The 22931-nt window shown below is 34.8% G+C and overlaps 1 long non-coding RNA gene across 1 annotated transcript; it reads right to left on the reverse strand.

The window, feature by feature from the left end:
- On the reverse strand, window positions 1180–17499 carry LOC110268743. Its single transcript, XR_002357171.1, has 3 exons — window positions 17395–17499; window positions 14082–14093; window positions 1180–1196 (listed from the first exon to the last, which is right to left on the reverse strand). It is a non-coding gene; the product is annotated as an uncharacterized LOC110268743 (long non-coding RNA).

The following is a 22931-nucleotide window of genomic DNA, read 5'->3' on the forward strand; positions in this document are numbered from 1 at the left end:
TTGATATCTATACTTCAATAACCACTTATAACCATCTCTAGTAGTATAAATCTTAAAGGAAGCTGATTCCACCACCTTTTAGGATGAATGCCAACTTGCAACAATGGATTAAAGCTGGGATCATATATTTCATTTTTTGTGGTAAAGGGATGGTTAAAGTATCCAAAAGGCAAGTAAAATTAAACCATACATCTTCGATCCTGAAAAGGAGCTCAAAGATGTGGATATATGGTGGAGCATCACAGATCTTACTTTGAATGGCCCTGGAATCATGTCATAGACATTGGTTAATGGGACCTATTGTGAACTAGTCGAAATCTTCCTTGGGATAATTAGGCACCAATAGAATGCTCCTCCAGCAGTTGGACGCATTTTTTAGAATCTTAAAGTCTAGGTTATGACTACTCTCCAAATATTTTTCTAGTATAATCTGCACCCAAAGCTTATCCTTCCAATTCATAATCTATCAAATCAATTTTTCAATCAAAGCTATATTCATATAAGATGCATCTGTAATTCCTAGACCTCAGACTTTCTTAGGAGAAATTAAGGTTTCTCATTTCAACAGGGAGAAACCCTTGCCAATGCTCTATCTTTTCCATAAAAAATGGCGGTGATGTAATTGATTTTCTCATAAGCATAGGCCATTAGAACGAACATTTGTATTTGATAAATAGAATTGAGAAAAAAATTGATTTTATTAAACATATCATGCAGTCTTATTCAACAACTAACCTTTCTAAATTTTTAACCTCTTTTGATTTTTTTTCACAATTTCTTGAGTCCCTTTTCTTATAGTTCTAGCATGACCAATATCCACTGCGAGGTATTTACATAAATTTTGAGTAAAAACAACATTAAAAATTCTTACAAAAAGTTGCTTTTGATTGAAGATACATTTTTAGAATAAAGAGCTTTAGATTTTTGAAAGTTGACCTTTTTGCGAGAGGCCTTGCAAAAAGTGAAGCATGTTCATCACCATTTCAACTTGGATTTTCTTAACTTTGCATAAGAGGGGTAAATTATCTACAAATACGAGGTAAGAGATTCTAGGTCACCCTCAAAAAATAACCTCCAGATTTTACTCTCCTACTGCCACTTTATGAAAAATCAAACAAGTCAAACTCTCAATGCACAATACAAACAAGTAGGGAGACATCGGGTCCCCTTATCTCAAGCCATGTTTGGGGCAAAAACTCTAAAACGTATTTTTATTCTAAAGAATAGATAGGGAGAAGAAATAAACACAGTTCATAACGATCGTGGTTGTGGAAAAACCAAAGTTTAAGAGTGTAAGTGCTTTAAAACCTTCATTCGACTCTATCATATGCTTTCTCTAGATCAATCTTAAAGGCCAACATACTTTTTTCATATTTTGTTTTTTCCTTTAATAAGGACAATGAGAGTTTCATAGACAAAAGCTACAATAGGATTTTTTTTTCTCCGCATGAGAGGTTGCAAGTCAAAGAATCTAGTATAACTTTCTCCAAATTTCACCTATTATTCTCTAGCTAGGCTTCTGATACCATATTATTTTTTTAATAGGATCTTAATAAATTCTTAATTCAATCTCTTTTCTTCCTACTATAGAGACATATAGGTAGGGCTTTTTAAAAGCTACTGTAACTTGCTAATATATTCATTCAGCTTATTTTTTTTTAGAAAAATATTACCAAAACCTTTCTTATTAAACTTGAAGCCTTTTTCTGAACTTTAATAAGGCTAGATATCACATTAGGGAAGTCTTTACTCCATGCATCCTGAACTATCTAAGTAATGGAAGGATTCATTATCCAAGTAACTTAAAACCTAAGTGAAGATCTTTTTGTGGAGAAGGGGATCTCCTACGCTGAATGGTAATATGACAATGATCAGAGTAAACTCAGTTGAGCACTTTTAATAAGCATCTAGCAAGAGATGACACTATCCCATATTGGAAAAAGCCCAGACCAATATCTTAACTATGTATCTTTCCCCTCTCATTCTTCTAAACCAAGTAAACAACCTTCCAATTGCTCTCATATCCATCAAATTGCAATAGTCTAATGCTTCACTATAGGCCTCATCTCTTCAATAATTGAAATCCCCTCCTCTCACTTTATTGATTCTCTATCATCCAAATCTAAAGTCCAATTTACATCTACAAATGAAATTATTTGATAATCAATATATTTGGAAACATTGAACCTTGATGGAATGTACCTTTCAGGTATATTATATATTTTTACTGTCTTCAATTGCTGTATTGTATGAGAGTGCTTAAACCAGCTAGGAGACTTTGATCACTACATGATGCATCTGCATCTTTAGTAGTTTTTTTGGCTTTAATTTCTTATTTTCTTAGGTTTAATTATAGATTCATCTTCTAATCTCATTACTTTTAAGTATCTTTTGCTGCTAAGGTATTTGCTAAGTTTTTTCAAGAAAATATGGTTAAAAGAAAGAAAAATCAAGTAGCAAAGAAAGCATATTCAAAGAGACAAGCATTACATGCAAATCCAAGAGCTATGTACGTAAGGATCCAAGCCATGCAAGGGAGCAGAAGCATGGGCATGCCACGCTCTAGAGAGACAAACAGAGGGCGTGGCAAATAGGGTCATGCCACACCCTAAAGGAAGAAGACCAGGTGTGCCACACCATATAAAGAAGGCCACGCCCTAAAGGAAAAGAAGCTAGGCGTGCCACACTTGAAGAGGGGCATGCCATGCCCTAGAGAAGCAAACCCCTAGGAAGCAAATTTATGAATGCTGTTAATTCTGACCTCTTTATACTCAAGTGATCATAACTTGAGCTAGAGAAATTCGCATGAAACAGTTTCAATGGTTTTGGAAAGCTAACATCCGGAGCTTCAAAATGATATGCATATGTCTATAGTAAACGTTCTGTTTGAGCCATAAACGACCCTCACCTTTCAGCTCGTAAAATCAGCAAAAATGGGCATGGCATGTAACGCTCAAAATAGGCACGTAACGCCTTTGAAGAGTACCCAGAGGCTAGGTTTCAAGCTCAGACAGCAAGTGGCACGCCCAAGAGCCCAAATTACAAGCCAAGCAAGCCCATTCTCTCCTGGAAGCTGTGATTTTGGTTAAGATTGTGGAAGATTCTATAAGATAGGATTTGATTTGAATTAGTTCTGATTAGGATTTGAATTATTATTAGTTATATTATTCTTCCTAAAAGATAAGATAAAAATTTAGTTTTGAATTTGAATTTTAGGTAAATGTAAGATATAAATAAGTGAACTTTGTTCACAAGGAAAGGCATATGGGAGGAGGATCTTCTGATTCCTCATGTGTCTCTCTTCTTTTTCTTTTTTCTTTTGCTTTATTTTTTAATTCACCATGAGTAACTAATCCTTCTGTCAAAGAGTTTGGGGCTCTGTTTATGATTCTATGAATTATTAATCTAAGTTTTTTTTCCATTTTAAAGTATTGCATTGATCTGTTTTATTATTGAGTGTTTAGTTCTTCATCTCTATAGGATTAGTAATGTTGACAGGCATGATAATCCCATTTTGAATTTATTTATTACTTCGATAGAACTAATATTCGAATTATACTTGAAAACTCTTTCACGTGACTTTTTTAATCTACTAGACATAGTGGTTTTTAAAGTGTGCAACACAATGCATGATTTTCAATCACCCTAGTTTTGAATACGTGACATATAATTCATATTAGGACAACTTTTAAAAATTATGTTTTCTCATAAGATTCAATCGGACATATAATCCAACCTAAGGACTACTTTTGAATTTTATGAGGAACTGAATCAGATTTCGCACTTAACCTCTTCGATTAATTGATTGACCAACACATTGGTAGTTGGTTAATTGAAGAGAAACCGAGAAGCTAAGACATTGAAAATCGGTTAATTAAGATTCATCGTGAAACGATCTTTACATGTGTTAGAATAGCAAAACAAAGTTTGGTTTTTCTAAGGACTTAAACATCTCCAAAATCATTGACTTCTCCATTGTATATTCTCTTTCAATCAACCACACATTCACTGCCCTCAAGCAATCCAACATTCAACCCTTTTAAGTTTTCAACAAATTTCAACATTTATTAATCCATGTTTCACTGATCTGATTAGTTATTTGACTCGATATTTGCGTGCTCAATCTTTTGATTCTCGTGGGAATGATATCCACTCACAGTGGTATTACTTGAACGATCCAGTGCACTTGCTAGTATCCGTGTGCTTCAATTTTTGCTAATCAAATTTTTGGCGCCGTTGTCGGGGATTAACGGAGATTGACATCATACATTGTGTTACATTGCTAAATTAGATAATGTCTTTATTTTGTTTTGTTTTTATTTTATTTCTTTTTCATTATTAGATTTTATTTGATTCTATTCTTTTTATTCCACATGGTGCTTTTAATCAAGTTTGGTGTTCTTGTGTAAAGGAATGATGAAATTTGAGCCAACCCTAGAACAAGTAAACTACATGGAATATTTCTCCAGGACAGAGAATGACCATACTACCTTGGATGGAGTAATCACTCTAACAATGGCTGGTGGAACCAAAAACAAGCATTCTTCAATGTAGAGAAATTAGCTCAGAATGTGGCTGAGTTTTCTCTTAAGAATAAAATAGAAAGATTATCCTAAACCATTGCTAAGATTGTTCAAGAAACCAAGATTTTATGCAAGAAACAAGAACAAACTCCAAAAACAAAGAAAGCTCCATCAACAATTTGAAAAAGCAAATGGGACAAATTGCCAATCAATTGGCAGAAAAATAAGAAAATTCCTCTCCAAGTGACACAGTACCTAATCTTAGAGAGGAATGCAAAGCTATCAACATTGAGAGTCCACACCCTAGTGAGGTGAAAGATTGCATGAAGATTGAATTAATTAACCCATCGATCCTAGAAGTTTTCAAGGAAGAAGCCATTGAAAATTCTCAACAGCACTCAATGTTTGAAAAAAAAGGGAATGAAGCCCACGATATGCATGCATAAAATATCACTGAAAGAAGATTCAAAACCTATAGTGCAAGAACAGAGAAGGTCTAATCCAACAACAAATGAGGCTGTTCACAAAGAGGTAGTAATATTGTGGGAGGCAACCCAATCAGTGAGGACTTTCTTCTCTCTCCCATTATTAAAGTCCTTTCTTTTAGCCAATTAAAAAAATATTTCAACGAATAAGTCAAGTATTAGTTAAATTCTGCCTTCTACTCATGGTTTTTCTTTGTTGATTTTAATTTTCAAAACTAGCTTTTAAAAATTTTTGCTACCATCATTGTTTTCTTCTTTTCCTTCTTCTTCTTCTTCCTCTGCATACATCACTTAACATAACATGTACTTAGAATTCTATGTTCCTTCACGATTTTCACCACCTGATAATATGTCCAAACTTTAAGCTTGGTGTTTACCAATCTGTACATGGCCAAATTCTAAGTTTGGTGTTGCAACCAAAACCAAGAATGAGGATGAAGAAAGAAATCAGGACAGAGAATATGGTAAAACTTGTGTATGGTGGTTAGTATTTCTTTCTTTTAAGTTTCCTTTTTACTTTTCCTTCTCCTTGTCTTTGCATCATACATATTTTCTTAATGTAATATCCATGCTTGTTACTATGCTTATCCTCTGAGCCTTCTAATCATCATGAAAAAGAATGGCTAAATAGTGGAGGAATATTGAATCTATTAAATAAAGTCCTATTATATAAAGTGGTAGTCCATGACTTGTGATTGCATTCCATGGAATGTGATAACATGTGAATGGTCTCAAATGAATAAGAAGAATGATTCTTCATAAACAAAGGTTTAGAGAAGTATTATGAGATCTCTGAATATTTAAATATCCTTAAGTTGAATTTAATAAAGAAAAAGAGAGAAAAGAGATAGCAAGAAAAAAATGAATTACGAAAAGATCAAAAATGATTCAATGATTAATAAAGTTCTAAGAATCAATGGCAAAGAGGCCAATATGTATCTATGGTGTTTATTGTCCAAGGAAAGGCTTGGGCGATTAGATCCAAGGGGTGCTTCATCACCTGATAACTTGCGCAAAACCACCTAAGACGCAATTCTACCATCTTTTCTAAGATAGGTGCTACTCTAAGACTCTCTCTTATATCCTCGCTCCTTATTCTATCCAATCGCGTAGGACCACTCATCCATCTCAACATCTTCAACTCTGTCACACTTAACTTATATTCGTGCTCCCTTTGGCTGCCCAATACTCTGTATCATAAAGCATAATCAGTCTGATAGCAGTGCAATAGAATTTACCTTTAAGTTTTGAAGGTACTTTTTTGTTGCGTATAACACCAGACACACTCTTCTATTTTGACCAACCTGCATGGATCCTATGGTTTACATCTTATTCAATCTCTCCATTATCCTGTATGATGTACCCAATATACTTAAAACATTTAACTTTTCGTAGGATATTTTCTCCAATCTTCACCTTTGTATTAGGGTTTTTCCTTCGGCGGCCGAACTTAAATTCCATATATTCCGTCTTGCTATGGCTTATGCGCAGACCATACACTTCTAGAGCTTCTCTGTAAGAACCGAAGTTTTTCACGTAAAATCGTTTTAATAAAATAATAGCTTTAACTGCCCGGAATAGATCGAAAATATGGAAATGATATTTTGAAAATAAAAAGGTAAAATTTGAATTCAATGAATTTTTCTGAGTTGGAAAATGTATCTTTTGCGAAAGATTTTTGTAAAAATGTGTACCGATACTTAAGCCGGCAGTACCAGCTCTAGTCTATCCGGTACCGTGTTTTGAGAAAAATAAGATTTTGAAAATTGAATTTATTATTTTGAAAGGAAAAAAAATAATTTAGAATCGAAAACCGGACACTAATCTTAAAGATTTTGGCCCAAAGTGGGCTAAACGGACCTAAAACGCTAACGGGTTGGACCGGGTCCAAACCGGCCCAAGGTCCAACATATTTAAACCCATTAATGAGACAAATCAGCTCATTCCACCCTAAAATAAGAAAAGGGGGGCGCAGCTTTGAGAGAGAAGAGAGCAAAGGGTTTGGTCACTATTCATCCTCCACTTCCGATGACCATAACTTGAACTACGGAGCTCCGATTGACGAGCCATTTGTAGCCATGTGAAGCTCTCGTCGAGCTCTTTGTTTTTAGTCAAGCTTTGTTGGTAAGAACTCGAAATTCAAGCTCTAGTTTCCAGCCCTAATAATTTTGCATTTTTGGGTTTGGTTTTTGAGTAAGTTTTGTGATTTTGTTTGTTTAGGAGTTATCTAGCATTGGAATATTATTAGGTTTTGTCCCTAATATCATTGGGTAAGGTAAGTCTCTTCAAACTCTTATGATTTGATATTTTGGTTAGCGATAGTGTTGATTCTTGGTATGTTATATGTGTATGGCTTGATAGTTGGTGAGTTTTGGAAATGGTGTTGGTGCCTGAGGCTTGTTGATCTTGTTGGAATCAAGTTTTTGGTATTTTGCACATATTGAAAATCGGCCAAGATATAGTTTCAGTTTTCTTTATGTAATATGTAATGTTTTTGGACACTTAGGCTAGTGGACCTTAGGATATGTTTTAAATTGTTGATGAATTTATGATGTTAAATGATGATGTAGATGATTAATGATGATTGATGATGTTGTTGTGGATTGAATGATGATGAATTTGAATTAAATGGGATGATGAGTGGATAAATGTTATTTGCAACGAGTTGAATTAAGGTATATGTGATTTGGTTATGTTGAGTTGGTGGTTGTAAAATAATAGTTGTGGTTATGTGTATGTGAATTGATGTGGTGAATAGGACTTTATAAAGATAATTATGAAATTAAAATGAATGAGATAGGTTGAATTGAGGATGGAGAGGGATAATGATTTTAGTAGTGAATGAATGAGAGATGGTCGATAAATGTTGGTATGAGGTTTTCTGTTGGTTTTGGGTGTGTTTGTTTTGGTTTGGTTATGAAGTTTGGAAGTTTGAGAACCTAGCTGATTTTTGGTAAAAACTAATTTTTGGTGAACTTTGACAGATCATAACTTGAGCCTCAGTTTTCAAAATTGATTGAAATTTATCTTAAATTAAAGTTCATTCAAAGATATTTAAATTGATATAAAGTTTGAAGAAAATGAATTTTTGTAGAGGAAGTTATGAACGTTTAAAGTTTGGTGTTTAAAACTGATTTCTGCAACTTTACAAAATTTTGCAATTCTGGAGGTGTATGCGTACGTGAACCCCCATAAGTGAGCGTGCCATTCTGTTTGGCACCTATGCGTACGCGAACTCTTATATGTGTACGCGAAATGGGTAAAATTTAATATATGCGTACGCATACAATGGGCATGCGTACATAGACCCTATTTTGCTGAAAAATAAATTTTCTTCACTTTTAAGGGTCCTCTAGTCTTCTAAACTTCCATAACTACTCGTTAAGACTTGTGGTTAATAATTAGGCCTAGGACTAGCGTATAAGTGCTTATGTTTGATATTTAATGGATTTATATACGGGTTTTAGAAGACAGTGACTTAAGCCTGGTATGTCAGTTGGGTAGTTTGTTTTGTGAACTAATGGGGCACCGGACTGATGATGAATTTGAGATGTCAGTGATGAACTCGAGATGTTGATGATGGATGATGAGATTCGAATGAGTTTAAGCGAAATTGTGCTATGAGATGTGCTGTATCACTGAATTGTAATGATTGGTAAGTTGCTGTGTGCCTCAAGCAAGGGCTGTGGCTGTCTCCCGCTTGTCGAGGTAGCGGTGCTGGCATAGGGGCCAAGGCAGTCTCCCGCCTACATTAAGATGTGAGGACTGTGGCAGTCTCCCGCTCACATAACCTTTCTGCTGCCAGAGTGAACTCGGGCACTATAACCTGAAAGAGTNGTGTTGGGCACTAGAAATAGTAAGTAGGGCACTATAACCGTGGTCGTGGCAAAAAGACGACATCCCGGGGATGTGTCGGGTTGGAATTTTGAACTGACAAGTGATATCACGAGCCAAATAGAGTAGGCATTCATCATATGTATTTTCTATCTGCTTGTTTGCTTTTATTACATAAGTTATGCCTATTTGACTAAATGCTAATTAACTTATTTGTTATACCTGAATACTATTTGTACTTTACTTGCTTGCATTATATGTGTTTTACGGGTGTTGAGGATGATCGGTAGGCGGTGGTGATGGGATCACATGGAGGTTAGGTTGGCGAAGACTGTGGGACACAGCGATGTGATTGGTATTAGTTAGAAATCTCCTAAGTTTAGATAACCTTGTTTATGGTTTATGGTTTAAGTTAAATATTTGTTTTAAGCTTGAATATCTGTTGGGTGTGAAGTTCTAAGATTGTCTTCGGTGTCCCGAAACCTTACATCTTATATATTAGACACAGTTACCATACTGAGAACCTCCGGTTCTCATACCATATATTATTGTTACTTTTCAGATGCAGGTCGTAACCCACCTCGGTGAGCTGCGGGATGGTGACAGAGCGGAGGATCTTTTGTTATCTTTTTGGTATTTTTGATTATTTTGCTGTAGTACTTTATCTCACTTCTCTGTTTTAGATTTATGGCCTTAGAGGCTTGATTTGAGAGATAAATTGTATAAGTTGTTTTAAACTTCCAAAACTCTTTTGTATTTCAGTTTGACTAGCTGACCTAAACTTCGCAGGCTGTGACTATTCCTCTTTTTGGTACATCATACTTATTTATACATATCTTGTTAATTTAATTATTACCTTGTGTATCTTGGAGCTATCCACAAGGTTTTATATGTATTATGTCTTGTTCTGTTTGTACCTATGCGTTTAGTTATCGTGTGTGAACGCTTCGCGTTTCGTAATTCCGCTTTAAGCGACTTTGAGCTTTATTCTTTCATCGGACTTCTAGTTATATATATATATATATATATTATAAGATTTAGAACTGTCGTGACGTCTTGTTATTATTCGCTTTACGACTAGAGATAAGACTTAGGGTAACGGGGTGTTACATTCTCTCCATAAATCCAACTTCTTATTTTTGGTCTTCCCTTGACACTCCTATAAGAACGATATCATCAGCAAAAAGCATGCACCATGGTACAGGATCTTGGATATGCTTTGTGAGTACTTCAAATACTAATGTGAAAAGATATAGACTTAAGAATGATCTCTGGTGTAATCTTATATCTATAGGAAATTCCTCTATCACACCACATTGAGTCTTCACACTAGATGTAGCCCCATCATACATGTCTTTAATTACATGAATATATACGATCCTTACTCTCTTACTTTCCAAAACCTTCCATAAGACCTCCCTTGGCATTCTATCGTACATTTTTTTCAAATCAATAAACACCATATGTAAATCCTTCTATTACTACGATACCTCTCTATCATCCTTCTTAATAGGTATATAGCTTCAGTGGTGGATCTGCCTAACATAAAATTAAATTGGTTCTCTGTTACTTGTGTCTCTTGTCTCAGCCTCCGTTCTATCACTCTAAGTGCTCTTTTTCCACTCATCTGGCATCTTCTTTGACATTAAAATGAATGAGAGTGAAATTGTAAATGTAAATTGTAATATGTATTTCTTTGAATGAGAAAATCTGGTTTCTACAAGTATGTGTCTAACTATATATAGCATGGACTTAACTGATTTTATTTTCTCACTAACACATGCCTAACTAATTTTCTATACATTGGCACTTCTTGAATCTTGAATATTAAGTAATATCAGTAATTAATTCTGGTTTTCCCTTCTCACAGACATATCAAAATCATTTTTCCGAAGTTTTAGTGATGAACCATAGGTGTAGGCATAGGTTTCGATTGTTTCATCCTAGCTTTACCCAATAAATTGTTAGCATACGGTTTGGGTTAAGAGCAACTTCTGGTCCTGAAGGAAATATGTTTCCAAACCCAAAAAATAATTGAACCTAGCCAACTCTTTTAGAAGAAATATTGCATTTAAACTACTGATCAATATATATCAATTTGAGTAGAACTACTAAGTCCTTGGAGCTTGCTCAAGGCAATAGATGGTTTCTATAATCAACGTACACTGACATGGACACGAATATGATACAATACGAGACATATCAACATGCGAATTTTAAAATCTTATAAAATATAAGGATATGCATACATATAAAATATAAAGTATTTTTTAGATAAATCATAATAATATTTTATTGATATTTTAATGTCTTATTTTAATTATATAAAGTATTTAAAATAATTTTATTTTAATAAATAATAATATATACTATTTCTAAATTTATTTTAAGAATACATGTTAAGAATAAGATTGGAAACATTGACACGTGATGGTATTTAGGTGTGTCTAAGTATGTCCGGAGAAGAATTTTTTATTTTTTATTAAAGACACGGTTCGACACAGCAGACACGCGTGTTGAACAAGTATCGATAAGTGTCGTGTCCAAAATATATATATCGACATGAAAACAAGTATGTGGATGGTTTTATTTAGCTTGCACACCTTAGATGGCAGTTGCTTATTATTACAACCATCCGGTGATTGCATATATGCTTATTCTGTTAATGCACCATTAATAAGAAACATACTATCAAAATCAAACTGCTTAATAGGCCAATTTCGTGTTAAAGCAACAGTGATGATGATTCTAATTGTAGTGGGACACACAATAGGGCTCTAAATTTTTTCATAGTCAATGCCCTTAACTTGGTGGAAGCTTTTAACAACGAGACGTGCTTTGTACGTTAGAATTCTGCCGTCGGGGCTCTTGTTAATGGCAAAGAGCCAAAGACCCACTTATGTCCAACAATAGCAGCATATGATGGAAGATCAACAAGGGATCAAATGCCACATTTGGCAAATCCTTCTTGCTCATTGTCCGTGGCTTGTTTCCAATGAGGACTTTTTTTAGGAAGCTCATTGATTAAATTGTTTGAATAATAAGTAGTAGCCAGCATGTTTCTAGGTTTTGAATAACCATATTTCATCCTAATTTTCATAGGATATAAGTATTTGTAGGACACTTGACTACCTAACTTCCTCTTGGTAAAATACTAATTTTTCTTCTTGTGTAATTATGCTACTACTCTTAGCAATGGTTTAATTCTAAGGGTGCTATCAAACTTACTATTCATGAAAGAAATTAAAATTTTTCATATAATCAATGCGTTCTAATATAAATATTTTTTTAATTTTATAATAAATTTATAATTTAATAATTCTCATTCCCTTTAAGATACTTAGCTTGTTCGCAAAAACTACTATAATTACTAATCATTATATATATATACCCGAAAGTTTGAGGAGTTGACAAAACCTTTTAGAGAAAGAATTAATTTACAATTGAAAAGTACTAACCAAATCCACCAAACATAGTGCATATATATGCTTACCAACTACTATATAGAATAAATTCGTAAATTGACTCTCAAAAATTTAAGATAGGAAATTTTAGGTTTTAACACATTTTTAATGTCTGAAAGTTTTTGAAAATTATTTTCATCATACATATTGATTTCTCTGTTATTTTAAAAATAATTAATTTATTTTATAGTGATATTTTTTAAAGATTTAATTGTCTTATAATAAAATTTGTTACATACTTATTTAGTTATTTACTTAATACATATATTCAAAATTTGATTGAAAGTGAAGGAATCAAATCTAAAATGTTATAATATATATATGTGTGTGTGTGTGTTTAACTAACATGTGATCTAAGAGCACATGTTAAAGTTACTAATTAGAGTAATTTCAATGAGTAAATAGTCATTTTTGATCATGAAAGATTTGGACGCTAATAAAACTGACTGGAAAAGATTAAACTAGAGTTATACCCATACAAGATAAGTTTTATTTGACAAAAATAACTAATTGTTAATTTTTTTTCAAAATTTTGTATAATAAAAACCATCTCCTTTATTCTTCCTTTCTCATCTTCCTTCCATGACCACCACTATAAAATCCACCATCTCACCAAATCTACTTCTCTACTCTCACCTCTCCCTACATCAGAAACGACGTCGAAAAATCAAGAGACTCAACAGAAACAAAAAGAGAAAATCATATCCCTCTCTAAAAGCAAAGAAACCCATATTCCATTGGAAAATCCGTTTGGGAATCGACAACAATATACGCAGACGTGGACTACTACTAGAGGTAGCAAACGGGTCGAAATTCGCCGGCCCGACCCACATAACCCGCCAAAAAAAGTGGGCTGAGCTGAAAATTTGAAACTGCCAAACTTAAAAAGTCCGCCTAACCCACACCGCCTAATCTGTGGTCTTTGGTGGGCTTCGACAGAGCGGGGCGGACTTCCCCAGCGGGCCAGGCGTTTTTTTTGTTAGGACCATTTTTTTACAAATTTATATGATGTTATTGATCTATAAGAGGATGAAGATGATAATTGAAGATGTTCTAATTTATATTTTGGATTATATTTTATGTTTGATTGGTTATAAACTTGAAGATGTTTAATTGTATGTTTTGGACAATGTTTATTTTGCTTTGGACAATGTTTGCTTTATTATTTTGTTTCAAAAATTTTAGTTTATGATTATGTTTATTACATATTTATATTATAAAGACTTTAATGTTTATAAATTTAGAAATTATAATTTTTTTCATGTCTTTAGAAATTATATATTTATTGAATCGTTGTGAAATTATATATATTATTTAATATTTAATGGTTTATAAATAAAAAAAGAGATTTGGTGAGTTTGACCCGCCAATGCACCGGTCCGTCGTTAGGCAGGATAGGCTTCTTCGTTTGCCACCCCTAACCACTACCATGTGCTAGAGCTTCCATATAGTGAAGAAGGCGCCAAACTCACTGAAAGGAACAAAAGAAAACGAAAGCACATAGTCTAATTCAGAAGGAGTAAAAGGTCACTTTCAACTTTCTGATCCAAATCTCCATTACAAGAAAATCATCCATTCAGTCACACTTTTTTAAAGCTACATTTGAAAATGGTAGTCTATTCATAAAATAGGCTACGCTTTTCTCCGTTTCAGTTTTTTATAGGAGAATAGGAAACACAGTTATGACATCACTTGAAAAGTATCTCCTTAGATATTATAAAGATCACTTATAAAATGTAGCTTTATCTTAATATATATGGGTACACTTTTCTCACAAAAAAAAAAAACTCTTTTGAAGAATAAACTATTTGTTATGTTTTGACTGCGCTTCAAAAACATTTCTAAGAACGCCAAATTCACGTTCGACACTTAGTGAATCTTTTTGTTTTCTTTTCACCAAATCACATAGCTCGCGGCCCCTCAACACTTCGAAGAAAGGTTTTTCCCCTCACCACTCACCTTCATCCTTCTCCACTAACTATCGCTTCTCTTCCCCACTCACCACTCACCACTCACCACTTCACCTTCGCCACCACTCGTTACTGTCGCCACTCTTTATCCTCTTCACCTGCATTCACTTACCACTGTGTAAGATCCAGAACTTTTAAAAAATGTTATTATAAAGTAATTTTAATTTATTTATTCATTAGAGACCTTGATTTCAGAAATTATTTTATTAAAGATAATTAAAACACATTTTGATAAATTAAATTTGAAATAAATTAAGGTTTTATCTAACTTTGTAATTATTGAGTATTTTCCTATTTACAATTTAAAATTTTAGAAATTTAAAAATAATGAGGTTTGGACTATTTAAAATTAGAATTTTTATCTAATTTTATAATTATTGAATAATTTTTTTATTTAAATTATAAAGTTTAGTAGTTGTAAAATAATAAGAATTTTATATGATTTGATTTAATTGATATTTTTGAAATTTAATACCTTAAGTTTTATGAATAAAGAAAATCAATTATATCATCTTATATTTTTAAATTAGAGTACTTGATTGAAAGCCAATTAGTAAATTGATATAATAAATAATATTTTTAAAATAATTTTAAGGGATTAAATTAAATTTTAAATTAATACTCTATGTCGCAATTTTATTAAAATTATTTACCCTAATTAACCCAAAAATCCCCACATTAAAACCCAAACCCTAACTTTAAACAAATCAAACCCTAACCCTAACCCCCTAACACTAACAGCCGCCACCCCCTTCCCAAACACACACACACACACACACCCAGAAAAGGGACAAAGAAGGAGGGAGACGATGTCGGCGGGTTGGGTGCTGCCGTCGCCGCCGCTGTCACGAGCAAGAGGGGGAGACAGAGAAGGAGACATGCACGAGGGAGTTTAGCTGAGGAGAGAGGAGACGCAACGTCTGGTCGTCGCCGTCACGTTCTGTTCCCTCGTCGTCTTTGCAAAGGTCTATGTTGCCGTCGTCGTCCTCATCCGAATCGTCGCCGTCGCTACCAGCTTCCTCCGCGTGTCGAGCTTGGTCGCGAATGGGAGAGAAACTTCTGTCGCTACCCTGTGGAGTTGCAAGCCTCATTGGTGTCACCGTCGTGGGTCACCACCATTGCGCGCTCCATTGCCACTGCTGGAGATGCGTTGCCGAGCCTCTGTCGCCGGAAAAGGGCGCTGCCATTGCCGAGATCCACTGTCGATAAGGGTCTTGCTTTTAGTTTCCGTTCTTTTAAATTCCTTGAACATTGTTGTCATTGCATGGTTGTTACAGCCACCATCGTCGTGTTGCATGCAGTTGTCGGAGGCGTTCCTTACCGACACCACTGCTGCCGAAACGCTGGAGCTCTGTCGCCGTTTTTTTTTTGCCAGAAGAGTACCGGCGGCATCACTGCCTTGTTCCATTTGGTAAAAATAATTATTTGGTTCTGTTCCTATTTACTACAATACTCTATTACCAATTATGTTCTAATTTTGCTTAATATCTATTCCACGTTAATTCCAATTTATGTCAGATAAGTCATTATTGCTGTGATCCTTGATGTCGCTATTGATATTGCCTGGAAAACATCAAGTTTGTTGCTGCTGCTAAGAATTAAAGGAATAAACAAAAGACGGATTTATTGTGTTAAAATTTTTGCAGGCTTAATTTTTTGAGGTAGGGGATTATTTTAAAATTAAAATATTTTGGGCTTTAAATACATGATAAATTTAGTGAATTAATCCAAATGTATAACTGTCTGTTATATAACTGATTATTGGTTATGGTTGTGTGTATGACTGATTAGTGTTGTTGATGGAGTTATTTGTGGATTGTGAATAATGTGTGATTGATTGTGTTGTTGATGGAGTTATTTGTAGATTGAAAATTTCTTAGAAAAATGAATTTGGTGTTTGTGATTGAGAAAAATGTTATGTTTCGCTTTTGGTGGATTTTGGTAAGTAAAGGGTTTGAACCGTTTTCAAGGTTTTTATGAAAAATGTTTATATTAAAACATGAATTTGAGGTTTAAAAGAATAGCTTGGTAAGTGAAGGGTTTGAACTATTTTCAAGGCTTTTATGAAAAATGTTTATATTAAAACATGAATTTGAGGTTGGAAAGAATAGTCGATTATGGCCTTGGATTAATTTATTATTGAATGGCCGATTATGACTTTGGATTGATTTATCGAATGATGGATGATAGCTTGGAATAGTTTTAAATGTTATTGTTGGCTTGGAATAGTTATTAGTGGAAGTATTTATCCTTCTTTATTTCTTTATCATTTTTAGGGATATTTGCATTGTATATTATTACTGTGAATATCAAAGTTGTTAGGCATGATTATGAACCATATAAGCGAAAAAAATAATTAATTTAAAAAATATTGAGTTAAGTATTTCCATAAAAATTATTATTTTAAATAATAATAATTATTTTTTTATTTTAATAATATAATTAATTATTATATATGTGTGTGTGTGTGTGTGTGTGTGTGTGTGTGTGTGTGTGTGTGTAGAAATTAAAATAAAAGTGAGGGACCTAAGGCTACACTTATATAGAGTAACTATAGGTATATAATGTTGCTATGTTTCTAAAGTGATGCAGTAGTAAAGATAAGTGTAGTCTATTTTTTTGAATTCTGGTAAGTATGAGTGATGAAAAGCGTAGCCTTTGGTTTTCAAGTGTATCACTTGAAAAGTGCCTATTCTAAATGTCAAAAGCGTAGCCTTTGATACAAAAAAGCACAGCCTTTGAGAATAGGCAATGGCCGAATAGTCATCCCCACTAAAGCGTCTCCAAAGCCAAAAAAGCGTAGCCTTTGCCTAAAGTATCATTTTTTTTATTTTTAGCTACACTTTTCAAGTGTAACTAAATGGGTGATTTTCTTATAATCCTTCCCTTCAGGTGATGTGAGAAACATGTAGCTGCCACCCAAATCTACAAAATCGCATAGCCACAGACCAAATTAGCAACTATCAAAGCAAGGTCTTTCACTCCCTTTGGATTCTTTGAAGTTTTACTTCAATCTGAAAACTTTCTTGTTCAAAGTCGTTACTTGAAGGTGTAGAAAAAATGTATATAGCTCCGATCAAAGATTCAAAGCTTACTTTGTGAGCTGCATGATTGGGACAAAAATAAAATAAAATAACTGAAATTAGGGTTCACATAGAAATAATTGCACAATTTAGTAGAGAAAATAAATTCAGATACCTGAGAATTTTAAAGACTAATAACGATGAAACCCAAACCTTGGGACCAATTCTCCTTCTTTTGTGATGAGATCAGTGAAAAAATTTCAAGAGTGAAAGGGCCCAGAAAGAAATAGAGCAAATCGATGAACTCTTGCATGTTAAGCTCGACTAGCAATACTGCTAGGAGTAGCGCGACGATAAGCGCCACAAGACAGTCTCCAATCTCGAGCAGGAGGAACGCAATGCCTTTGCTCCTGATCCTGCCACGAAGGCAAGGGAAAAGGAGGAGAGGATTGTGAGGCAGCTGATGAGCGGATAATTTATACGCTTTTTGGCATTGTTTTTAGTATGTTTTTAGTATATTTTAATTAGTTTTTATTATATTTTTATTAGTTTTTAAATAAAAATCACTCTTCTGGACTTTACTATGAGTTTGTGTGTTTTTCTGTGATTTCAGGTATTTTCTGGCTGAAATTGAGGGACCTGAGCAAAAATCTGATTCAGAGGCTGAAAAAGAACTGCAGATGCTGTTGGATTCTGACCTCCCTGCACTCAAAGTAGATTTTCTGGAGCTACAGAAGCCCAATTGGCGCGCTCTTAATTGCGTTGGAAAGTAGACATCCTGGGCTTTCCAGCAATATATAATAGTTCATACTTTACCTAAGATTTGATGGCCCAAACAGGCGTTCCAAATCAGCTCAAGAATTCTGGCGTTTAACTCCAAAACTGGCACAAAAGCTGGAGTTAAACGCCCAAACTGGCACAAAAGCTGGCGTTTAACTCCAAGAAAAGTCTCTACACATGGAAGCTTCAATGCTCAGCCCAAGCACACACCAAGTGGGCCCGCAAGAAGATTTCTGCATTAACTACTTATTTCTGTAAACCCTAGGCTACTAGTTCTCTATAAATAGGACCTTTTGCTATTGTATTTGGATGAAGCTTTGGACGTTTAGTCCCTAGACCTTGGAGGCTGGCCATTCGGCCATGCTTACACCATTATCACTTTTGTATTTTCAACGGTGGAGTTTCTACACACCATAGATTAAGGTGTGAAGCTCTACTATTCTTCATGAATTAATACAAAGTACTATTATTTTTCTATTCAACTCAAGTCTATTTCTTCTCCAAGATATTCATTCGTTCTTCAATATTAAGCTGGCTTGAATGCGTATCTCTTGGGTTTCTAATCTAAGATTGGAATCTTCGTGGTATAAGCTAGAACTATTGGCGGCCATTCCTGAGATCCGGAACGTCTAAACCTTGTCTGTGGTATTCTGAGTAGGATCTGGGAAGGGATGATTGTGACGAGCTTCAAACTCGCGATTGTTTGGCGTGTGACAGACGCAAAAGGATCAATGGATCCTATTCCAACATGATCGAGAACTGACAGATGATTAGCCGTGCGGTGACAGCGCATTTGGAACGTTTTCACTGAGAGGACGGGAAGTAGCCATTGACAACGGTGATGCCCAACATAAAGCTTGCCATGGAAAGGATTATGAATGATTGGAAGAAGGCAATAGGAAAGCAGAGGTTCAGGAGGAACAAAGCATCTTCATACGCTTATTTGAAATTCCAACCAAAGAATTACATAAGTATCTCTATCTTTATTTTATGTTTTTTTATCTTTTAATTATTAATTCTTCATCACCATCTGAATTAGCCTGACTGAGATTTACAAGGTGACCATAGCTTGCTTCAAGCCGACAGTCTCCGTGGGATCGACCCTTACTCACGTAAGGTATTACTTGGACGACCCAGTGCACTTGCTGGTTAGTTGTGCGGAATTGTGACAAAGTGTGATTCACGTTTAAGAGCTCCAATTCCTTTGGCGCCATTGTTGATGATCACAATTTCGCATACCAAATTTTTGGCGCCGTTGCGGGGGATTGTTCGAGTTTGGACAACTGACGGTTCATCTTGTTGCTTAGATTAGGTACTTTTCAGAATTTTTAAGAATGAATTCTAGAGTTTCAAGGTGATGTTCTTATCATCACAAAAGCTCATTGGTTCTCATCAATTTAGCTGCTGAATATAATGTCCTGCTAAAGCTTGGCCAAACATGTCTAATCTTTTTAGACTGAAGCTTTAGACTAACATTGCATGATTTCTGGAATTCTTGTTAAAAGTTTTGATTCTCTTTATTTTCTTTTCCATATAAGTTTCGAAAATCACAAAAAAAATTTTAAAACCATAAAAATAAAAAATATTTTATGTTTCTTGTTTGAGTCTAGTATCAATTTTTAAGTTTGGTGTCAATTGCATTCTTCTTGCATTTTTCAAAAACATGCAATATGTTCTTCATTAATCTTCAAGTTGTTCTTGATGATTTCATTGCTCTGATCTTTAAATTCTCTTGTTTTGTGTGTTTTGTTGTTTCTCATATGCATTCTCAATTTGTTAGTGTCTCTTATATGAAAATTTTTTAAGTTTGGTGTCCTGCATGCATTGTTTATTTGATCTTAGTTGCATTTTTATTATTTCTCATCATTAAAAATTCAAAAATATTTTCAAAATTGTGTCTTTTCAAGTCAATAATACAGAGTAATTGAAGATTCAGAACATTCAGCAGAGGAATCAAACAGAAAAAGTTGGGCGTTCAAAACGCCCAGTGAAGAAGGAAAACTGGCGTTTAAACGCCAGCCAGGGTACCTGGCTGGGCGTTTAACGCCCAAAAAGGTAGCACTTTGGGCGTTAAACACCAGAATGGATGCCATTCTGGGCGTTTAACGCCAGGATGACACAAAAGGGAAGATTTTGTTTTTAATTCAAATTTTTTTTCAAATCTTCATAATTTTTCAAAATCAAATCTTTTTCAAATCATATCTTTTCAATCATATCTCTTCAAAATCAATTTCTTTCCATTTTTTTAATTTTCGAAAATCCTTGCTACAATTAGTAATTTAATTCAAAATTTTCAAGTTATTACTTGCCTATTAAGAAAGGATCAAATTTTAAATTTTAGAATCATATCTTCTAATTTCTTGTTAGTCAAGTAATCAACTTTAATTTTAAAACTTTCTCTTTTTAGTCTGATTTTCAATCATATCTTCTCAATCATATCTTTTCAATCACATCTTTTTCAAAATTAATTTTCAATCATATCTTTTTAATTTCTAATTTCAAAATCTTTTTCAAAAATCACTTGATTTCTTTCCCAATCTTAGTTTTCGAAAATCTCAACCAAATTTCCAAATTTTTTTTTATTATTTTCAAAATCTTTTAATTAATTTTCGAAAATTCTTCCCCTCTTCTCACATCCTCCTATTTAAAGGACTAACACTCCTCCTCAAGGTACAATTCGAACTCCCTCCTTCTTTATATGTTCTAATTCTCCTCCATCTAGCTCCTCCTTCTATTCTTCTTTTCCTCTGACACCTCAAGGAATCTCTATACTGTGACATAGAGGATTTCTTACTTTCTTGTTCTCTTCTCTTTCATATGAGCAGGAACAAAGATAAAGGAATACTTGTTCAAGCTGATCCTGAACCTAAAAGGACCTTGAAGAGAAAACTAAGAGAAGCTAAAGCACAATTCTCTCTAGAGGGCCTAACAGAGCTTTTCAAAAAAGAAGAAACCATGGCAGCCGAAAACAACAATGCCAACAATGCAAGGAAGGTGCTTGGTGACTTTACTGCACCTACTCTCGACTTCTATGGGAGAATCATCTCAATCCCTGCCATTGGAGCAAACAACTTTGAGCTTAAGCCTCAATTAGTTTCTCTAATGCAACAGAATTGCAAGTTTTATGGACTTCCATTGGAAGATCCTCATCAGTTCTTAGCTGAATTCTTGCAAATCTGTGACACTGTCAAGACCAATGGGGTTGACCCTGAAGTCTACAGACTTATGCTTTTTCCTTTTGCTGTAAGAGATAGAGCTAAGACATGGTTGGATTCGCAACCTAAAGAAAGCCTGAACTCTTGGGAAAAGCTAGTCAATGCCTTATTGGCAAAGTTCTTTCCACCTCAAAAATTGAGCAAGCTTAGAGTGGAAGTCCAAACCTTCAGACAGAAGGAAGGTGAATCCCTCTATGAAGCTTGGGAAAGATACAAGCAATTGATCAGAAGGTGCCCTTCTGACATGCTTTCAGAATGGAGCATCATAGGTATTTTCTATGATGGTCTGTCTGAACTGTCCAAGATGTCATTGGACAGCTTTGCTGGAGGATCTTTTCATCTGAAGAAGACGCCTGCAGAAGCTCAGGAACTCATTGAAATGGTTGCAAATAACCAATTCATGTACACTTCTGAAAGAAATCCTGTGAATAATGGGACAACTCAGAAGAAGGGAGTTCTTGAGATTGATACTCTGAATGCCATATTGGCTCAGAATAAAATATTGACCCAACAAGTCAATATGATTTCTCAGAGTCTATCTGGAATGCAAGCAGCAACAGGCAGTACTAAGGAAGCTTCCTCTGAAGAAGAAGCTTATGATCCTGAGAACCCAGCAATGGAAGATGTGAATTACATGGAAGAACCCTATGGAAACACCTATAATCCTTCATGGAGAAATCATCCAAATCTCTCATGGAAGGATCAACAGAGACCTCAACAAGGTTTCAACAACAATAATGGTGGAAGAAACAGGTTTAGCAATAGCAAACCTTTTCCATCATCTTCTCAGCAATAGACAGAGAATTCTAAGCAGAGCCACTCTGACTTAGCAACCATTGTCTCTGATCTAATCAAAAGCACTCAAAGTTTCATGACTGAAACAAGGTCCTCCATTAGAAATTTGGAGGCACAAGTGGGTAAGCTGAGTAAGAAAATTACTGAACTCCCTCCTAGCACTCTCCCAAGTAACACAGAAGAAAATCCATAAAGAGAGTGCAAGGCCATAACCACAACCCACACGGCCGAACCTGGAGAGGAGGAAGAGGCAGTGATCTCCATTGAAGAAGACCTCAATGGCCGTCCACTGACCTCCATGGAGTTCCCTAATGAGGAACCATGGGAATCTGAGGCTCAGACTGAGACCATAGAGATTCCATTAAATTTACTTTTGCCATTCATGAGCTCTGATGAGTATTCTTCCTCTGAAGAGGATGAAGATGTTACTGAAGAGCAAGTTGCTAAGTATCTTGGAGCAATCATAAAGCTAAATGCCAAGTTGTTTGGTAATGAGACTTGGGAGGATGAACCTTCATTGCTCATCAAAGAACTGGATGACTTGATTAGGCAGAGATTACCTCTGAAGAGACAAGATCCTGGAAAGTTCTCAATACCTTGTATCATAGGCACCATGACCTTTGAGAAGGCTCTGTGTGACCTAGGGTCAAGTATAAACCTCATGCCTCTCTCTGTAATGGAGAAGCTAGGGATCATTGAGGTACAAGCTGCAAGAATCTCACTGGAGATGGCAGACAATTCAAAGAAACAGGCTTATGGACTTGTAGAGGATGTCTTAGTAAAGGTTGAAGGCCACTACATCCCTGCTGACTTCATAATCCTAGAGACTGGGAAGTGTATGG

This window comes from Arachis ipaensis, chromosome B01 (genome assembly GCF_000816755.2).
Source record: "Arachis ipaensis cultivar K30076 chromosome B01, Araip1.1, whole genome shotgun sequence".
Lineage (NCBI taxonomy): Eukaryota > Viridiplantae > Streptophyta > Magnoliopsida > Fabales > Fabaceae > Arachis > Arachis ipaensis.